Consider the following 20616-nt stretch of genomic DNA (forward strand, 5'->3'; position numbering starts at 1 on the left):
AGTATAATTACCCAAGTGTCCATCAACAGATGAATAAACAAAGTGTGCCATATACATGCAATGAAATATCAGCCTTAAAAAGGAAACTCTGACACATGCTCCAACACTGATGAACTTTGAAGACCTAAGCGAAATAAGCCAGTCATAAAAAAAAAAGACATATGGTGTGCAATTCCATTTATATGAGGCATCTAGAGTAATCGAGCTCATAGACACAGAAAGTACAATGGTGGCTGCCAGGGGCGGGAGTGGGAGGGGAAGGGGGAATTATTGTTTAACAGGCACAGAGCTTCAGCTCTGGAAGACAAAAAGTTCTGGGAGATGGATGGTGGTGATGGCGGTTGCAAAACAATGTGAATGTCCTTAAAGTCAATGAACTGTATGCTTTAAAACAGTTAAAATGATACATTTCATTTTATATAGATCACAATAAAACAGTATAATTATGAAGAACATAGAAACATGAAAAATACTTAAGCCATGTTAAATTTTTAAAAGCACACAAAACAATCTTTTTTAAAAAGATTTATTTATTTGAGGGGTCCCTGGGTGGCGCAGTGGTTTGGCGCTTGCCTTTGGCCCAGGGCGCGATCCTGGAGACCCGGGATCGAATCCCACATGAGGCTCCCGGTGCATGGAGCCTGCTTCTCCCTCTGCCTATGTCTCTGCCTCTCTCTCTCTCTCTCTCTCTCTGTGACTATCATAAATAAATAAAAATTAAAAAAAAAAAGATTTATTTATTTGAGAGAGGGAGCACACAAAGGCAGGAAAGATAGAGGGAGAGGTGAGAGACTCTCAAGCAGACTCCCTGCTGAGCATGGAGCCCAACACAGGGCTTGATCTCAAGACCCTGAGATCACAACCTGAACAGAAACCAAGCATCAGTTGCTCAACTGAATGCACCACCCAGGCACCCCAAAGGTATTTGTAGTCTTGATTAAAACTATGAAAAAAATATATATGAGAATAAGATTCAAAAGTAAGCTCTGGTGAAGAGCTGTAATACTGGTGGAGACTAGGGGATTTTCCTCCATTGTACTATAATATTTTACTGGGGTTTTTTTTTATGCTTAAACTTCTAAAAACATCAAAAACCAGTATAGTGTATAGAATACCAAGAGAGCAAAGCCACAGTGTCTGTAACCACAAAGTTCCCTCATCTGTTTACTCCTTTTCCATTCACCCAATCCTAAATTCAGGACAAAACAAAAAGGTTTTATATAGTGCTTAATACCTAAGGGATGGGCAATGACCAAAGAACTGGTAGGTAGCTCTGGGTGCACAGAGAGGATTTAATTTTCGTCAGTTTCCTTCTTATTTTCATTTTAAAGTTTAAGAAAAAAGCCAATATTTGCCTTTCTTGAGCCAAAATTTTCTATCAACATAACTTCCTTCTTAGTCGTTACTTTTAAGCTATCTCAACTCTTTTGTGGGAGAAGTCCAGAGTCTAAAAAAGTAAATTACGTTCTCATCAAATAAAATATCTTGTAAGCTGGACAGGCAAGGACATGAGATGGAAAAGAACCAGGCCAGGAATCAAGCAATCAGAAGAGATGATCTGGTCGGCTCTGTTGGCTAGTGGCTGGGAGGCCTCAAGTGGTGCACAACTTCTCCAAACTCAAGTGTCCCATCTGTATACGTGCAGACTATTGCTCCACGCTTCATCAACAAATAAGGATCAAAAGTGACATTCATAAAAATGCTCTGAAGAATGTAACATGCTTTGTCAACTAAAAGGTGACGCCTTGTCAAATTCACCATATTAACTTGATCTTCTGTGCTGCCAGGTACTACATGAAATTAGTCTTTTCATAGTCTTTTCTGTTTTTATATTATTACTTCTAACTTGTCATTTTGAAGACACCGAGTCTCCCTAGCCCTCAGAGTTCCCTGGCTCTGCATTTTTGATGAGAGAAGTACAGCTCAAGGCTTTCAATTTAAGACCTGACATTTCAGGGGCATCCCCCATAGCGTGTGGAAAGAAGCCCACAGAAGAGCACAAAGGTCAGGTGAGATAAAGGGCTTCCCACGACCTACATGTAATACTCTCAATTTTCATTCAATAGCAGGGCTCTTCCAGGACTATTTTAGAATAGCACTTGGCTTTTAAATCCTTTAAAGCAGTAATAAATGTTTCCTACCCTTTTGAAGGCAGGAAATTCAGCAGAGGAAGAGGCATGTAAGAGCAGCCATCCAGAGGGTGGTCTTCCATTGTAGCCATGTTTATTCAGTGCTAATCATGCCCTCCCCCCTCAACTCCAGTAACATGGCATACACACACCCCACATGTTCTGGGGAGAGAAAGCTGAGTTTTAATCTGATGTATACTATAACCCAAATGGGTTAAAAAAATCACTTTTACAACAATGTGCAAACAAAGTAGATCATGCACATTTGGGAAGATGATAAACCAACAGGTTTAGAAATTACCAAATTCTCAAATGACACTAATTTCCAAAACTATCAGGCCACTCTTCTTTACTTTGCAATCACTAAGTGATACTGTCAAATCTCTTTGGATTATTACACATAGGTTCACAACTCACACAGAATACTGAATCCCAAGCAGCCCGGGTGGCTTAGCGGTTTAGCGCTGCCTTCAGCCTAGGGTGTGGTCCTGGAGACCATGGATCCAGTCCCGCATCAGACTCTCTGTGTGGAGCCTGTTTCTCCCTCTGCCTGTGTCTGTGCCTCTGTGTGTGTGTGTGTGTGTGTCTTTCATGAGTAAATAAATAAAATCTTTAGAAAAAAAAAAAGAATACTGAATCCTAATTCAATTCCAATTCACAGAGGGTTCTCGAATTCGTATATGGAATCTATGTAACCAGACAACTAAAAATAGGACAACCTCAGAAATCAGTGGAGTGCATGACCTTCCAATGACCTGGAGACCCCAACAATATAATGACTGCAAGGATGGACAATCCACTGATACTTTTTCTTTTTAAATCCAGTGTAGTTAATATACAGTGTTATATTAGTTTCAGGTGATTCGACACGTCTAAAGATCACCCTCATACATCTTGATTTAAGTGAATGTGATGCAGGAAGATTCAAATTCACAAAGTTAAACTAGTGAATTTTAGAAAAAAATTACAGAAGGATTTCTTCTGATAACAAGCTCTCCCTATGCATTTAAAATATTTTATTTATACTCAAGTTTTCAGAAATATGTCTCCCGCATCAAGCTACCCTGCTTGATTAAACTCTGATCACAATTTTTCTGAGTTCAACCAATGTGGATATGAAAATGAGCTATAATGCATTCTACTAAAAAGACGTTTAATTTTAGAAAAAGTAATTTTGGAATTTATTTAGCAGGTTCATCTCCTCAACTTACAGGTTTTTTTGTTGGAAATGGTAGCAGCTTTTTTTTTTTTTAAATTTTATTTATTCATTAGAGACGGAGAGAGAGAGGCAAAGAGATAGGCAGAGGGAAAAGCAGGCTCAATGCAGGGAGCCTGATGTGGGACTCGATCCCAGGACCCCGGGATCACGACCTGAGCCAAAGGCAGACACTCAACCACTGAGCCACTCAGGTACCCTGGTAACAGCGTTTTGATGGTAGCATCATTTTGGTTTAGTTTTGGACTTTATTGTTTCATTTTGCTTTAAATTTTAACACATAGTTCAGGTGGTTTCACAGCCTGGGTCATTTCATAACTATTAATACTTCTTGTAAACTGTAGCAGGGAAGTCCTTTCTGCTAAACCTCAATGCCTCATCAACTGCCCCGTGTCCTCCCACAACTTATCATGAATGTCACCATTTTCCGTGACCACTCTCAGTTCTTCCTAAGAAATTCTGGAACATAGAGAAAATAGTCTCTCTCTAGATATTTGGATTAATATGAAAAACATGAGTGTTGGTGGCCATGTCTGCCACAGTGACCAAGGAATAGAGAAGGAATAGAGAATGTTGGTCTTTGACAGAAGAGAGTAACTCAGAACCATGGAGGGAAGCTAAGAGAGGGGGACAGAGGGAAGGAAAGAATCAACAGGACCATTCATGGAGTGTCCCAATCTCTGGATCCTGATCTGAGACCCAGTTGCTTCCCTGCCAAGATTGGAGAATGCAACTCAGAAAGTTTCCACTAAGTTCCCTTTTTTTGTGTAAGTTCACTTAGGTCCCTTTGACTTGTAACCAACAAACCTCAAACTAATAGAGGGCTGGCTCTCCAGTCCTTTCTGTTGACTGTCGAACCCAGCAGGGTCCGAAGCCAGGAGACAGCAGGTGCCACCCTGAACCTTGCTTCTCTGGCAGGGGTTAAAAGGGATAACTCCAACCTCACACCACCTCACCAGGCCACCACAGTTCAGTTCCTGTAGTTAACACAGCAAGTTATGCTAGGTTAAAGGAGTAGTGAGTTGTTCTCTATTCCACACCTTTGCTTTAAAATATAAATCAGGAGACACAGAGCCGCTTTTAGGACACCACTGAAAACCATGTGCCTGGACAGAAGAGCCTCCCAGAGCAAGAGGAGCAAACCAAACCCAAAGAAATGGGGCCACAGCACCTCCATTCCACCTACCCAGCTCCCATCTGGAAAGGAAATATAGGGCAGTGGTTGAGCATCTGCCTTCGGCTCAGGGCCTGATTCTGAGATCCAGGATGGAGTCCCACATTGGGCTCCTTACAGGAAACCTGCTTCTCCCTCTGCCTGTGTCTCTGTCTCTCTCTCTCTCTGTCTCTCATGAATAAATAAAATCTTTTTAAAGAAAGAAAGAAAGAAAGAAAGAAAGAAAGAAGAAAGAAAGAAAGAAAGATCCAGCTTAAAGTCCAAAGGGACATCACATTAGGCAGAGCATGCTGATGATTTTATAAATATATTTGATACACAGAAAAGAAGCATTCACTGTTTTTTTTCCACTGTTTTTTAAATATGTCAAAGTACTTGCTAAAAAACATGATGGTTGTACAACAGTATCAATGTACTTAAAGCCACTGAACTGTACACTTTAAAATGATTAAAATTATAAATTTTATTAATTATATCTTACAACTTAAAATTTTTGGGAAAACAAAACAAAACAAAACAAAACCACGACACATTTAAAGAGTTACAGAGACAGACTGAACCCCTTCAGGGGCAAACACTATGCACAGTATCACACGTGAGTCATGTGAGTAATGTATTTCCTTGCCATGGGAAACTCAGTACTGAACTGAAAGTGATTTGAATGGTCAGTCCGTGGGCAGAAGAGAGCTGTGGTTTTTCAGAGGGTGGGGGTGGAGACTGTTGAACCTAAGCAGCCATCTCCTGAAATAAGTAATAATGAAAAATCACTACATACAGTCTTATTTCCCCCCACCTCCTAACACATGAACAGCATGGTCTTAACATTACTAATTCCTAAGTATTTCAACATAAACTCCTCAGAAGCCACTGCTGGTTTCCTATCAGCCACAAACAGATGGCAACCCAGAAGAGTCCTGTTCCCATTATGCCAACTTGGCGGGAGGCTCACCTGCCACTACCTGAAACATGGATCCCTCCCACTTGTACACAGAAGGCTCCCAAACACAACTAAAATCCTGCCCGGATGCCCACTGATCAGCATCCTTAAAAGCATGGGGGGGAAGTCTCATTACAACTCCACTAATTAATAAACATAGGGAGGGACTACATCACATCCTAATATAATTACAGGAACACTGCAGCTTTCATTGCACTTCCACTCTATGGTTCAGGCAGGTTCCCCGCCTGCTTACACTGGGATGTAATCCAGTTTTGCTAATATATCCATATGTATGAGAATCAGAGCAGATCTTATTATAACGAACCTGGAGAAAAACCTTTGGAGATGCTAAAAGTTCAATTTCAGATACATTAATGCATTCCTAAAATTTTATTTACAATGAAACCATCTATACTGCTTTTGTAACCCCAACACAGATTTCTTGGCTGCAATTTCTTAACTTAAATGATTCAAACCCTAAGAGAATGACAGACATTCATTCACAAATTATGCCTAAATTAAAACACATGAAAGCTGCCTGTGTGTGTTCTTGCCTCTGTGTGTGTGTGTGCATGTATATGTGTGTGTGTGTCTACTGGCAAGAAGGAAGAAAAGAATCTGGATTATTTACTTCATGAGATTCCTAGCAGAGATGCTCTTCTGTGCTTTCTGGATGTACCTGCTAATCAGCAGGGCCTTTAGCCACTGACTACTCCTTGCCTGCTCAAGTCAAACTTCACTCTTTGGAATGTTAAACCAAGATTTTCTTCAGCAGGAGCAGCTCAATGCATTCCTGCCTCACCTTTCAATGTATTTAAATCCTTCAATGGCTCTGCTCTTGCAAATAAACCAAAATCCTTAAACATCGGATACAAGGCCCAGCATGAACAGGAATCTCTCCCACCAAGGCCTCTGCCATTTCCTCAGGGAGGCCATCTCTGACCCTCTGACTAGATCAAGTTCTACCTTTATATCCTGTATTTCTCTTTCATGGTATGAATGTATCAATCAAGAGAGCAAGCAATCCATGGAACTGATAACTACTGCATAAATTAGCATGTCATTAGGTACAAGTAACCAACCATTCCAACTCAAATTGCCCAATCAATGAGAAAACTTATTTTACATAACAAGTCAAAAGCAATGATGGTGGTAGGCTCTGAAGAGTTTTCTGTGTTTTCTTGGCTCTGACTCCTCTCATGCACTAGCTTCATGTTCAGATTGTAGTAAAATAACTGTCACAGTTGTAGGCATCACATCCAAATAACAGTTTTCAGAGGAAAAGGGCTATCTAGTGTAGCCATTTTAAGGTTGACATGTTTTCCAGAACCTCCTGGCAGACCTCCCTCACATTTCATTGGCCAGGATCAGGTCTCTTGCTTATCCTCCAGCAATTACCTACAGCAAATGGGACCAGCATGAAGGGCTGAACACATCACGATTTACCCCTGCACTGAGGATGGATCACTTTCTCTGCAGTCACATGGGGACAGAGGTCTATATAAAACCCAACCCCATTATTAAGGAAGAAGGGAAGAAAAGATGGCAGACAAGCACTCAGCAGGTCTGCTAATTACCAATCTGGGATATACGCTCTGGTCACCAACATCATGCAAGACTGCCAACAGAAAACCTCCACCAGCCTCACCTGCAGTGCATCTATATAACTGAGAAGACTGGCTTGGAGGGGAGGCCACAGAGTAGCAAGGGGGTAAAAGAAAGGACACAGGGGACTTTCAGCTGGTACAGACTCAAGCCCCAAGACTTCTTCTTAAATTATATGATTACAGGCAAGTCCGTTGGCCTCAGTTTCCTCATAAAATAAGAAAATATGTGCTTAATATAATGTACGAGGTTGCTGTAAAGAGCAAATAAAATGGCATACGGACATATGGACAAATGCTTTGTAAACTATGTGCTATGCATATGTAAGCAATTATTATTTGCAATGGAAAGTCACAAGTCACTGAGAAGAACTCTGGAAAAAAAAAAAAATGGCGGCTGACTTTTATCTGGCCAAACACAAGCGGGTACAATCTACTAAAGGACGCTCTGCTTTAAAAATTATATACCTACTGATTTACCCGTGGCTTGGTTATAGACTTTCCAATACCATCAACTGATTCTAACAGTTGGGATGGATTAGAGCAACACTACAGAAACTGTCTCCCAGGCCTATAGAAAACCAAAGGCAATGTCCTCCTCTCTGCTCCTTCACTGATCTCTCCTCCTTAAGCGAGATCTCATGTTCTCACTGCTTTCTAGATGGAAAGGCAGGGTAGGGTTGTTTTCCAAGCCAGAAAAGATTAAGAAAATTTAAGCTAGGAGAAGGGAAACTGATTTGAACACACAAGCAGAAGCTCACATTAGCCATGAGAAAGCTCAGCCTAACTCGCACTAACATACTTGAGCCTAACAGACAATGAGTGCAAGGGCATCTAAGGCCTCCCTGCTAATGCTGTTTTTGTCAAGCAGTGGAGGCATGAAGCCATGATCCCCAGCCTGCCCTCTCCACCTTTTAACTCTGTTCATCTGTCTCCACTTAAGACCAGGGTAGAGACGGGCACAGAAGCCACGGAGATTTTCAGACCTTTCTATAGAGTAAGACACACAATCTTCTGTGCCAACCACATTTTCCCCCTTTAGCTACAACACACATCATCTGGGCAGAAAGTCAGAAGGCCGATAGTGCCTCGCACCAACATTCTGAAGGCTGAAAGTAGTGATATTCTGGGTTTACCTTAATGTCTAGAACATAAAAAACTTCCTCACAGGAAGGGTCCTTTCTCTCCCAGAGTTAAAAATCCACGATATACCATGACTTTCCACTCAGGGCCAGGGAAAAGAAGGATGAGGTAAGAGCGTGGGAGCAAAGACACATGAGGGAGTTAGCAGGAAGAGAGAAGGGAAGCAGCACTGTCAGTGTAGACACGGTGAGAAGCAAAGCCAGGCCCAGAGTTGCACATGGCCCACATGTGCACCACCAAGCCCTGGCCAGGCCGTCTGCTCCCCAGGGGCAGATGTGTCTTACAAGACCAGTAACCAAGACTATCCTCCAGCCAAATCCCACATACGTGTGAAAGGACTGTAAACGTTCCTCACAAACGTGCTCTAAGTACAACTATGCTAAGACGTGTGTTGCCATTTGGAGCCTGCCTCTTTAAAACCCAGCCCAGGTAATACAACATAAGGGCCCAAAGAAGGACATTGGTGAAAACACTGATGAAATCTAAAAGAAGTTGACAGTTTAGTTAATAATGATGTACCAGCATACTAATTTTGACAAATGTTCTGTAGTTACATAGCATATTAACATTAGAGGAAGCTGGGTGAAGGGCATACAGGAACTCTCTGTACTATTCTTGTACCTTGTCTGTAAATCCAAAATTATTCCAAAATAAAAAGCTTATTTTAAAAAGTTTTCAATACATGTCTGCTTAAAAAAGAGAGGAAAAAAAATGCTCCATGGAAAACTTTCTAGGCAAACCATCAAAGTCAAAACATGGAAAAAAGATTGGTAGACTTGAATACATAGAAAACTTAAAACTTTTATACATCAAAATATGTCATGAACAGATTAAGAGCTGAAAGGCAACCAACAAACTGGGAAAATATAACACACACAAAAGAAAAAGGGTTAGTATCCATAACACAGTAAAAATTTTTTAAAGAGTTATTTATTTTAGAGAGAGAGCTTGTGCATGCCCACCTGGACAAGGAGGAGAGGAGTGGAGGGGAAGGGGAGTAGCAGAGGGGGACTGAGGGAGAGAATCTCAAGCAGACTCCACACTGAGCACGGAGCCCCAGGGCTCCATCCTACATGGAGATCATGACCTGAGCTGCAATGAAGAATGGAAAGCTTTTTTTTTTTTTAAGATTTTATTTATTTATTCATGAGAGACACAGAGAGAGAGAGAAAGAGAGAGAGAGAGAGAGAGGCAGAGACACAGGCAGAGGGAGAAGCAGGCTCCAAGCAGGGAGCCCCATGTGGGACTTGATCCCAGGACTCCAGAATCACGTCCTGGGCCAAAGGCAGGTACTAAACTGCTGAGCAAAAACAAAACAAAACAAACAAAAAAAGTGTGCAAAGACCTTACAACAGGGCAAACCAGACTCAAAACTCCTGTACCAGCCAATCAGGTATACAGAAAAAAGAAAACAGAAAAGCCTTTGCCACAGGTGAGCAGACACCTTCTACTTAGAGCCCCATTATAATTGAACTTCTAGAGAGACTCACAAAGAAAAAGCATCTTTTTAAATAAAATGCAGTTACATCTAGGGGCACGTGGATGGCTCAGTAGGTTGAGTGTCTGACTCTTGATTTCAGCTCAGGTCATGATCTCAGGGTCGTGAGACTGAGCCCCACATCGGATTCCATGCTGGGCATGGAGCCCATTTAGGATTCTCTCCCTCTCTCTCTCTGCCCTTCCCCACCCACTCCCATTCCTCTCTTAAAAAAAAAAAAAAAAATCCAGTTACATCTAACTCAGAAGTTTATATTCAAACCAATCTATCTTAGTAATTTATGGGGTTTTTTTTTCTGTTTTTAAATTTAGAATGGACTGAGAATTCAAAGAGAGAAGAGAGTAGTCTCCCCTCATCCATCCTCAAGGGACATATTTCAACACTCCAAAGGATGCCTCAAATTGCAAATGGTTCTGAACCCTATTTGTATTTTTCTTTCCCGCATGTACTTACTTGTGATAAAGTCTGATTTACAAATCAGGCACAGGGGATCCCTGGGTGGCTCAGCAGTTTAGCGCCTGCCTTTGGCCCAGGGTGCAATTCTGGAGTCCCGGGATCAAGTCCCACATCAGGCTCCCGGCATGAAGCTTGCTTTGCCTTCTACCTGTGTCTCTGCCTCTCTCTCTCTCTATGTCTATCATAAATAAATAAATAAATAAATAAATAAATAAATAAATAAATAAATAAATCTTTAAAAAAAATAAATCTGGCACAGTAAGAAATAATAATAGTGAAATAGAACAATTATAACAATATACTCTAACAAAGGTTATGTAAATGTGATCTCTTTCCTTCTCTCTGGAAAGATCTTGTACTAGTTTCACCCTACTTGTTCTGATGATGTGAGATGCTACAATGCTACATGATGACGTGAATGACTCAGGCACTGTGACGGACCCTTAGGCTACCACTGATGTTCTGGTGTTACATCAGAAGGATCATCTATTTCCACACTGCAGGTGACAGTGGGTAACTGAAACCACAGAAAGCAAAACTGTGGATAAGGGAGGACTACTGTCTTTTTTTTTTTAAGATTTTATTATGTACACAAGAGCGGTAGGAGGAACTAAGCAGACTCCCCACTGAGCAGGGTGCCCAATGTGGGACTCAATCCCAGGACCCTGGGATCACAACCTGAGCCAAAGGCAAATGCTTTAACTGACTGAGCCACTCAGGCACCCCAGAACTACTATACTTCTTTTAATATGTCCCAATATACATATCATTCATATTAAGTCAGAATTAAAATATTAAGGATTAATATTAGCCATATTATTATATTAAAAATTAAGCAGAAAGTTGTAAGTCTCATGCAACACTGAAGTTCCACATATAAAATATAGAAGCCAAGAAACAAAATGTTTTTCACACAGAAAAAAGTGTGACCGTGATTAAAACTACTGGACTAAAAATTCAGTAGTCAAAGTTTGCATCCCCGTTGATTGTCTTCTCCCAAAACCCCCAGGCAGATCTCTATTACCTTGTTTCCATGGAGTTTCCCACACTATAAAATAGTTTACTTCTCAAAATCATAGGATGTGGTAACAATACTTAAGGCCAGTTAGACACAAAATGAAGAGAAAGGGTTTAAACCAAATCCTAGCTTCTGGAAGTTCATTCATGATCTAATTTGTGAATAAGTCCAGACTCCCCAGCATGCCTCCCACTCCAGACATTTCACCCTGGGTCCACTTTATCACTCATTAGCATCAAAGAAGGTTCAACTTCAAACCAATTTTGCTAGTCATTAACAATGCAGGAAAAGGTTTGATACTAACAGAATAAAATTAAAAAGTTGAAGTAACTGGCTTAAATTAACCTCACAGATTATTAGCATCTTTCACATGGCAGTGCTTATTCAATCTCCCACAAAAAGTTCTGGCTGTCTTATTATATAATATATGTCTTATTCTGCCAGAGAAACAAATTGATTCCCCAAAATCAAGCACAAGCCACCTTTCTGTGTTGTGTGAAAAACAAAGAACTATACCATCTAAACAGAGGCAAAGGAAAGCCAAAGATAAGGCATTTGTAAAATCATTAGTCAAGGAGACCACAGTTACATGCAACATACAAAACACTAGGAGAAGGAAAACAGTGTGACATCCCTGTTCTCTCAGAATTAAAAAAGACAGACCATTTCTGAACCATAAGCTCAACCTTGAGACTTCTTTATTTATTCACAATAAACTTACTACATTATATTCATAGAAAACTGATTTCAAAACATCTCATAAACACTACTGCTTCTATATATGCCTCTGTAAGGGAAAGCATTTTTAGCCTAGGAGGGACCTACAATGGTACTTAATGCTTCTCTAGCATTTCTAGCACATAAATACACATAAGATGTAAATACTATTCGGTATACTTTTTCACAAAATTTTTCAAAACATTAATTTTAATTGATGAAAACAAATATTTCATAGAGCAATGAAATTATGTGGCTTGTTAATGTTAACAATTAACATTGTTAATGTTAATTAGTTAAAATTAAAAGCTGACATAATTAGATAAAACTGAATTATGAGTTTGAGGACTCCATCTATCAATACTTTGCTCTCCACTGGTAACACAGTCCTGACTGTCACAGTCATTACAAAGGTGAGGAACAGGGAGATGCAAAATCAAACACAATAAGGGTGCCATAAATCCAAAAGGGCTGGGAATTGATGCTCTAGTAAGCTGTAACGGATAGATTCTGGGCAGCACCCCAATCCTATACTACTTAATTTATTCCCAAGTCCCTTAGAATCAAAGCTGGGTAAGGAGACAAAATAATACGCATGCCACTCTCCTTCTCATTTCTGTCACAGTATTTAAAATTATTACTAATGGAATAATATATGCAAACAGAGCTATCTTCTGCTAAGAGCTATGTTTTTATCCAAGCATTTCAAATTATTACAGAATTTATTATTCAGTTATCAGAAAATTAGCCCAGAAAAGTTCACTTTTACAGAGAAAACACAAGACAGGGTTTCTCATTTCACAGGAAAAGACAAGAAAAATGAAAAAGGTTCAAACTATTTGTAAGGGCTGGAAAAACTCAGTGACTTGAGCGCAAACAACATTCGTCTACCTGGCTATGCCCACGATTCAACCTCCTTCAATTTATTTCTCTAAGTTAAACACAGGTATCATTTTTTGAAGACATTCCCCTCTCATTTGACAAATGTCGACAAATAGTTAAATTTTCTGGTTATTTTAACAGTTCGCAACAGTAACTCTAGCTGCCTAAAATGTCAGCTTTGGTTGACCAGGGTTTTCATTCACAGCATATGCCCAACTTCTTATGATGCATGTTTTGATATTCCAACCACTGGGGCTGAATCTGTCCATCTGGTTTTATGGCTAAGCGGGTTGTCTGAAGCTTAAGAAGTTGATTATGTACAAAGATAATCCTACATATTCTCAGCATATGGTAACATCAACCACTGATCAACTTTTCAGGAATAAGAAAGTCATCCCAGGACTGACTGCTCAGCCTGGACCTCTGACACTACTATTTAGTCACGATGCTCAATAACAATGCCATGTGGCTTCCCAGGGACATATATTCTTAATAGCCCAAAATAAAGGAAAATAATGTAGAAGACAACAAATGTGTACTGAAAAAGAGTTTTCTACAAAAGACTCCTGATTTCCCTTGCCAGACACTGAAAATTATATACACACACAAATCAGGAGTAAATGCCTCAGAAGTTTATTCTTCCTTTTGTCATTTCCAAGAAACTGGTAAAGGAAACATTCGGTAAGATGAAAGAACTCAGTGACATCTGTCTGTAACATTTAAGTGGAATTTGAAAACATTGAAAAAAGGTTGTTGAAAGTAGATACAAGACCCTTTAGAACCCAATGTTCCAACCATTAACTAGCTAGATCAACAGCAGAGACTTAAAAGGTTGAGACTTTTGTCATAAAAATTATTCATTCAAAAGGTCAGTCGGGACACTTGGCTGGCTCAGTCAGTAGAGCATGCAACTCTTGATCTCAGGGTTATGAGTTCGAGCCCCAGGAGGCAGAGGTTACTTAAAAATCTAAAAAAAAAAAAAAAAAGGTTAAGAAGGCCAACTTCTGGGACGCCTGGGTGCTCAGTTAGTTAAGCATCTGCCTTCAGCTCAGGTCATGATCCCAGGGTCCCAGAATCGAGCTCCACGTCAGACCTAAAAAAGCCAATACAACAAAAACTTTAACCCTGTGGCTCTACTGTGGCCATTCCAAGCTGGGAGGAGATACCCACATGTCAAGACTACAAAAAGAACCCAGAAATAACTGTAACAACATAACACCTTATACTATGCCTTTCCAAACCCTTTCACATCCATTAAGATCTAAAATTGAGTCTTTCATATTTCAAAGAAAATAACTTATATTGTAGTGTGTGCTATCTTTCTCAGAGCTCTTCCTTTTTTTTTTTTTTAAGATTTTATTTATTTATTCATGAGAGACACATAGAGAGAGGCAGAGACATAGGCAGAGGGAGAAGCAGGTTCCCTGTGGGGGGCCTGATGCAGGACTTGATCCCAGGACCCCAGGATCACGACCTAAGCCGAAGACAGACATTCAACCTGTGAGCCACCCAGGTGCCCCTCTCAGAGTTCTTTCACACCCATACTGACTCTAATTGTGCTTTTGACTAAAAATAACCAACAGGGAGAAAGCTGTTCAAATAAGTCTATATTACCTGCAGAGCACCTCTGCACACCTAGAGATTAATTCACAACTCACTACAACCTACTACACCATTACTACTGGAGGATGTCCATAAACATTACTTTTCAATTCTATTCTTAAAATTCTCTTTCAAGGGTGGGTATCATTGACACCACACAAGCACAAGACTTTTCTATTCCTGTACACTGAAATCAGAGAAATATATTTGATCCTGAATTAACCACATTAAAGGGAAAATAGCATAACTCTTAAAATCCAAAAGTAACCCCAAAATATTAATTTCAACCCAATGTTTTCTATGAAAGCAAGAAACCAGATAGAACTGACCCACTGGTATAGGTCCTATCATGCCAAAATGGAATGGTTAGGGGAAAAGAAAGACCAAGCTTATCAGAGTTTGCAGTAATTTATGGACACGTGGTAATTAATTCAACATTTTTGAGCAAAGAATTTATTTAATGTTAACTAAGTATCTAGTGGCATTTATCTGTCTTCTTAGAAAGTTATTCCCCTTTCTTTAGCTAAAAGCACCCCAACTTTGCTTCTGACTCCTGCATTCCATAGGTTTTTGTGAAACTAACAGCAATCAGACACATACACACAAACACACACACTCACAGCAAACTACCCAAATTTGGCCAATTATATTCCCCCTCTCCAGGAAAACTGAATCTTATTACACAAGAATGAAACCAGTTGGTCCAGTCTTTGAGACATGGCAACCAAAACAGACCAACCAAAGCCTAGAGATCCTCAGAGGGCTGGTTCTTGGCATCCGAAGCCTAGTTGTACAGCGTTTTCTATGCCTATATTTTATGGAAGTGCTACACCTACAGTTCTGTAACCTGCCTTTTTAAATCAATAATATGTCGTAGGCATCTTTCCAGACTGGAAACAGTATAAATCCATATCATTATTTTCAGTGGTTTCATGGAATGGAAGTACCATAATCTATTTAATCAATTCCTTCCTCAAAATTATTTACTATATAATTATATATAGTAAGTAATTCTTTATTATTATTTAAATATTTTACTTATTTATTTATTCATGAGAGACAGAGGCAGAGATACAAGTAGAGGGAGAAGCAGGCTCCCTGTGGGGAACCTGATGAGGGACTTGATCCCAGGACCCGGGGATCATGACCTGAGCTGAAGGCAGACACTCAACTACTGAGCCACTCAGGTGCCACTTTTTTATTATATACATATATATTTTCTAACTTTTCCTATTATGTATTTCTTTAGGATAAATTCCTAAATATGAACTTGCTAGATTAAATGCTATGTAAGTTTTACATTTTGATACATAATAGCAGCTATTTAGAATGAGGGCATCTAATTTACATCTTCACTAGAACAGAGAGTAAACATTTCCCTTCATCTTCACCAGCACTGGAAATTACTATCTGCCTTATTCCTCTTTCAAACTGAGAGATGCCCAAATATTAAGACTACCAAGAGAAGTTACAGAAGAATCATAATAATATAATACTTTACATATATTATGCTTTACCAAATCAAGTCACATCTAATAAGGTGTAAATTGAGTCTGAATAATATTGCCAATACATTAAAAATGGTGTCTTAGTTGGCTCAGATGGTCATAACAAAATAGCATAGACTGATTGGCATAAACAGCAAAAATTTATTTCACACAGTTCTGAAAGCTGGAAGTCCAAGACTGAAATGCCAGCAAGGTAGGTTTCATTCTGAGGCCTCTCCTTTAGTTTGTAGATGGTTGCCATCTGGCCATGTGCTCATATGACCTCTTCTTTGGGCATAACTGGGCCAGGGGACACCAAGGTCTCTGGTGTCTCTTCTTACAAGGGCACTAATCCTATCCTGAGAGCTCCACCCTCATGATCTCACCTAACCCTAATTACCTCTCAACGTCTCCATTTCCAAATACCATTACACTGCAGGTTAGGGCTTCAACACATGAATTTGGGAAAGACACCTTCAGTTCATAACAAATGGCATCTTATCACTGTTTTTCATTTAATTTCATTAATTACTAGTGAAATTGCAAATTTTAATGTTTATTGGTCATTGATTTTTCCTTTTAAAAATGGTCTGTTCTGATTCCAAATCTGGAATAGGAAGGGTACAAGATGAGCCTGGAACATTTCGTCATAGCAAAAAGCAAAGAAGCTACTATATGTTATTAGAGGCATGTCATAAGGACTTGGAGCCAACCTGACTAAGCCTTAGTCACAAAGATAGGACAATTTGAGCATCAAAAGGAAACTAACTGAAATGGACTGAAATACACCATAAATGCTAAAATAGAGGTGTTCATAAAGATACTCAGAAAGAGAGAGAGAGAAAACCTCAGCTGTCACCAATGCAAGATGCTAGGGAAATAATAACTCATGATTTTGTAAAGTGACAAACAAAGGGGAAAATAGACAACTTCCTCACCCTTCCTGTATAATCTATACCTCAGAGTGAGCCCTATATATTCTTTCATACAGCAAAATATACCACCATTGTAACATTATCTGGGAAATAAAAACATCATCTGCATCATCCGCAAATTTCAAAAAGGTGTACCCTACATCACAATCCACATGCAAGGGAAATGACCCAGCAAGGATATAACATACATATTACCTTTATCCCCTCCGGACCCTATATTTTTTAAAGGTACTGTGCACTAAATAACTCATTTCCCTGTTTTAACACAGGTATATACGATCTCCAGTGAGAAAGTGTTCCTGAGCATCATGAAATTATCATGACTGTTAACATTCAGTATAAAATTTAGAATATTCATGAACAAAATGTGGTCCATACACGTATGTATGTGACACATTTGTATACTAATGGGGCATTTATTAATCAGCCTTAAAAGGGACAGAAGTTCTGACACATGCTACAACGTGGATGAACCTTGAAGACATGCTAAGTGAAGTAAGCCAGTCACAAAAGGACGAATACTGTATGACTGCACTTATGTGAGGGGCTCAAAGTAGTCAAACTCAGAGAAAGTGGAAGGTTGATTGCCAGGGGTCCAGGGAGAAGGGAATGAGAAGTTATTGTTTAACAATAACTGAAGCACGGAACGCTTCAGTGCAGGAAGATGAAAGTTCTGGCCATGAATAGTGGTGACGGCTACACAACAATGTGAATGAACTAATGCCACGGAACTGTTAAGATGATAAATGTTATATGTATATTTTGCCACACAAAAAAAAATAGTATGTTTGGTATGTTAAAATTGAGTAACTGAACATTATCCCAGCCAAATTAAAAGAAATTTTACATTCTAATTACATATTCCCTGCTGTGTCAGCAGTCTCCCTGGGCAAATGAACAATTTCAGGAAGGTAATACTGAAAATACTTCACAGGTTCCTAAAGAGGAGCCAATGCAGTAACTAAACCAAAGTATTTCCTAACAGAAGTTTTACTCAATTTTTAATGAATTTTTGTGAATCACATGCATAGCTGGCCCACTCAATCTATCTTCAATCTTTCTCCACATACGGAAAAGAACAGGAGGGAGACTGCAATTGATATTGCAAGTGCAGCGGAATAGATGAAGAATAATGTCTTAGCTTCACCATGCACATGGTAGGCACTCAATAAACATGCCTGATTTCGGATACTCAGTAAAACCAAGAGAAAACCTGGGCTTCACTTTCTGTCCCAGACACTAGCTAGTGAGAAGGCAGACATTCCACTCAAAGGAAGGCCACTGTCTCTCTACTTCTTCCATTACTTCCATTACCATGTATCCTTGTATAGGTCAAAGAATTTTTTTTTTAACTCAGAGTTTGGGTGGAAAAAACGCGTGAATAACCAAACTACCACTCTTATAGCTCCATATGAAAACAGAAAGTCAGTCCAACATGACACACACATCTTTTCTAAATGAAGTCAATTTTAAAGTACACAGTAGAAAATACATTATTATTATTTCTCAGGCACAGGAAGCAATGCTGGCTTCCTACTCTTGTATCCTGAGAGCTCCACTGTGTTAAAAATTTTCCCCATATGATTTCCTCTAACTCAGGTCTACATACTTCTAACTCTAGAGGTCAACCACCTTCCCCCATCACATGAAGATCCTGCTACTTTCACAGCCCTTACTAAAATAGAGCACTTAAAATTCTTAAAGAAAATTCACGTCTTCAAATAACCCTTTCCTACAAATTAAGTACTATTCTTTAAGCTGAGGAACTAAACACTAGATTTGGCTTTTCACGATTTATTCACATATTCATTTCCACGACAGTAAACTATCAAGAAAAGAAGGGGGGGGGGGGCCGCCTGAGGTCCTCCAGGTCTTAATGTGGCTATCACTGCAAAATGTTGGGATCAGCTCCCAATATGCCCCACCAGACGGCCAGGAGTCTGGGCAGCTAGCTGCTCTCTGGATTGCAGTGTGGCTCTGTGCAAGGTGCCCTGTCACTTCACATCCATCACGACCTCAAATCCCAGCTATCTGGTGCTGCCGGGCCTGGTGATGAGCCCTCTCCGGGACCACAGCACCATTCCCACGGGCCCCGAGGGCCAAAACTAAATTCCAGTTACTAACAAATGGAAACCCAAGACACAAAGAAGCAGAAATAAAGGGACCCCCGCAAAGATAAGATTTTTGCATTCCTCCAAACCTTAGAAATGAATGTTCTTTCTCTGTGCTTTTCCAAAAACCTGTCTACTGGGAGTCCTGGAGTGCCAAATAGAAAGAGAAGAGCCCCTAAATGCAGAGATCCAGGAAACAGTTCCCTGCAAGGTAAGCTGACTGTGTCCCCAGGAAGAGAAGCGTGTCGGAAGACTTTCTGATCAGCAATTAGCAATTTAGCAGGTATTTAGCAGGTAAGTCGCATCCATCCCCGGTAGGACCGTGTCACCCTCATTTCCTTCCACAAAGCCAGGTGGCCCTCACCTTTCCAACCTTGAAGTGATGTGGCGAGAAAAAGTCAGACACCTCTCCCTGCTGCTGGCCCAAGCGGGTCAAACTTCAGAGCCAGCATCATGCACTTTGTTTTTTAAGCGCAGGGAAAAGAGGAAGCGTTGGCATTCTGAGCGGAATCTCCGCGATTTGCCAGAGGAAACCGTACAGACCAGACAGCAGAAGCGCCAGCATTTCCATGCAGCTGCCACGACAGGTGACCGGGCCGCTTTGCAGACGCCCCGCACGCTCGGGGGCTTCGCCGAGGCGGGGCGGGAAGGGAAGAGAGGGGACGGGCGGGAGGGCGGAGGGTGGGCAGGGGCCGGAGGGAAGGGGAATCCACTCCAGCCGCACGCCGGGGTGGGAGGAAGAGGAGGAGCACAGCCCCGTCTCCCCGGGGAGACCGTTTTAAGGGATCTTCTCTCTCCACAATTAAGAAGGAGGAAAAAAAAAAATGGCTCCAAGCCAAACGCCTCCTGATTTACACACACACACGCACACCGAGCTCCGTTTCGCCCCATTTTCCTGTGCGCTGGAACAAAAGGCGAAAACGGCTCCACAGCAGGCAGCGCCGCCCGGAGCCCGCCGTCCGCGCCCCTCGCCCCTCGCCCCCCGCCCGGGGACCGGCCTCCCGCCCCGCCGGGCCGCGGCCGCCCGCCCCGCCCGGCGCCGCCCGCCCGCGCGCGCACACGGGCCTGGCCGGCGCCGGGGGCCGCGAGCCCACCTCGAGGGGCGGGCGCCCGGCCGGGCTCGGGAGGGCGCTGCCGGCGGCGCCGGGGCCCGCCGCCTCCTCGCCCCGGAGGGCGGCAGCGCGCGGCCCCGGCGCCCGTGACAGCGGCCCCGCGCCCGCCTCACCTCCTAGCGCCCGTGGCGGCGGCCCCGCGCTCCTCCGCGCCTCTCCGCCTCCGCCTCCAGCAGCCCCGCGCCGCCGCCGCCGCCGCCGCCGCCGCCGCCTCCCCCCGCCCCGCGTCTCGGCCGAGTCTCCGCCTCCCTCGGCCGCCGCCGCCGCCGCTGGGCCCGGCTCCGCGCCACGTGACCGCGCCACGTGACCCGGCGCGGCTGGCAGGCGCCTCCCCGGCCGGCCTCGCGCCCTCGCGCGCTGGGGACCCGCGCCCCGCCGGGGGACGCCCGCCCCCGCCCCCGCCCCCGCCCCTGCGCGGCCGCCCCGCCGCCACCTGCTGGCGCTCGCCGCCGCCCCGCCGCCCGCCGCCCGCCGCCCCGCCGCCCCGCCGCGCTCGCCCGAGCGCACACTCACGCGTGCACACGCCGGCGCTCACGCGCGTGCACCCGCGCCGCTCGCCGTCCTCGCCTTGCAGGGCTGCTCCCGCCTGCTC

General features: G+C 42.2%; 1 protein-coding gene across 2 annotated transcripts in view; it reads right to left on the reverse strand.

The window, feature by feature from the left end:
- TULP4 (TUB like protein 4) overlaps positions 1–20270 on the reverse strand; it is a 227136-nt gene extending 206866 nt beyond the window's left edge. The window contains exon 1 of one of the 2 annotated variants that reach the window (XM_072767042.1): positions 20138–20270. The gene's annotated coding sequence lies outside the window, so the exon portion shown is untranslated. Of the gene's footprint in view, positions 1–19276; positions 19450–20137 lie in introns of those variants that run through there. The other variant, XM_072767045.1, reaches the window with a different exon arrangement.
- Between the last annotated feature and the right edge of the window lie 346 nt (positions 20271–20616).

The sequence above is a fragment of the Vulpes vulpes genome, chromosome 1 (assembly GCF_048418805.1).
Source record: "Vulpes vulpes isolate BD-2025 chromosome 1, VulVul3, whole genome shotgun sequence".
Classification (NCBI taxonomy): Eukaryota; Metazoa; Chordata; class Mammalia; order Carnivora; family Canidae; genus Vulpes; species Vulpes vulpes.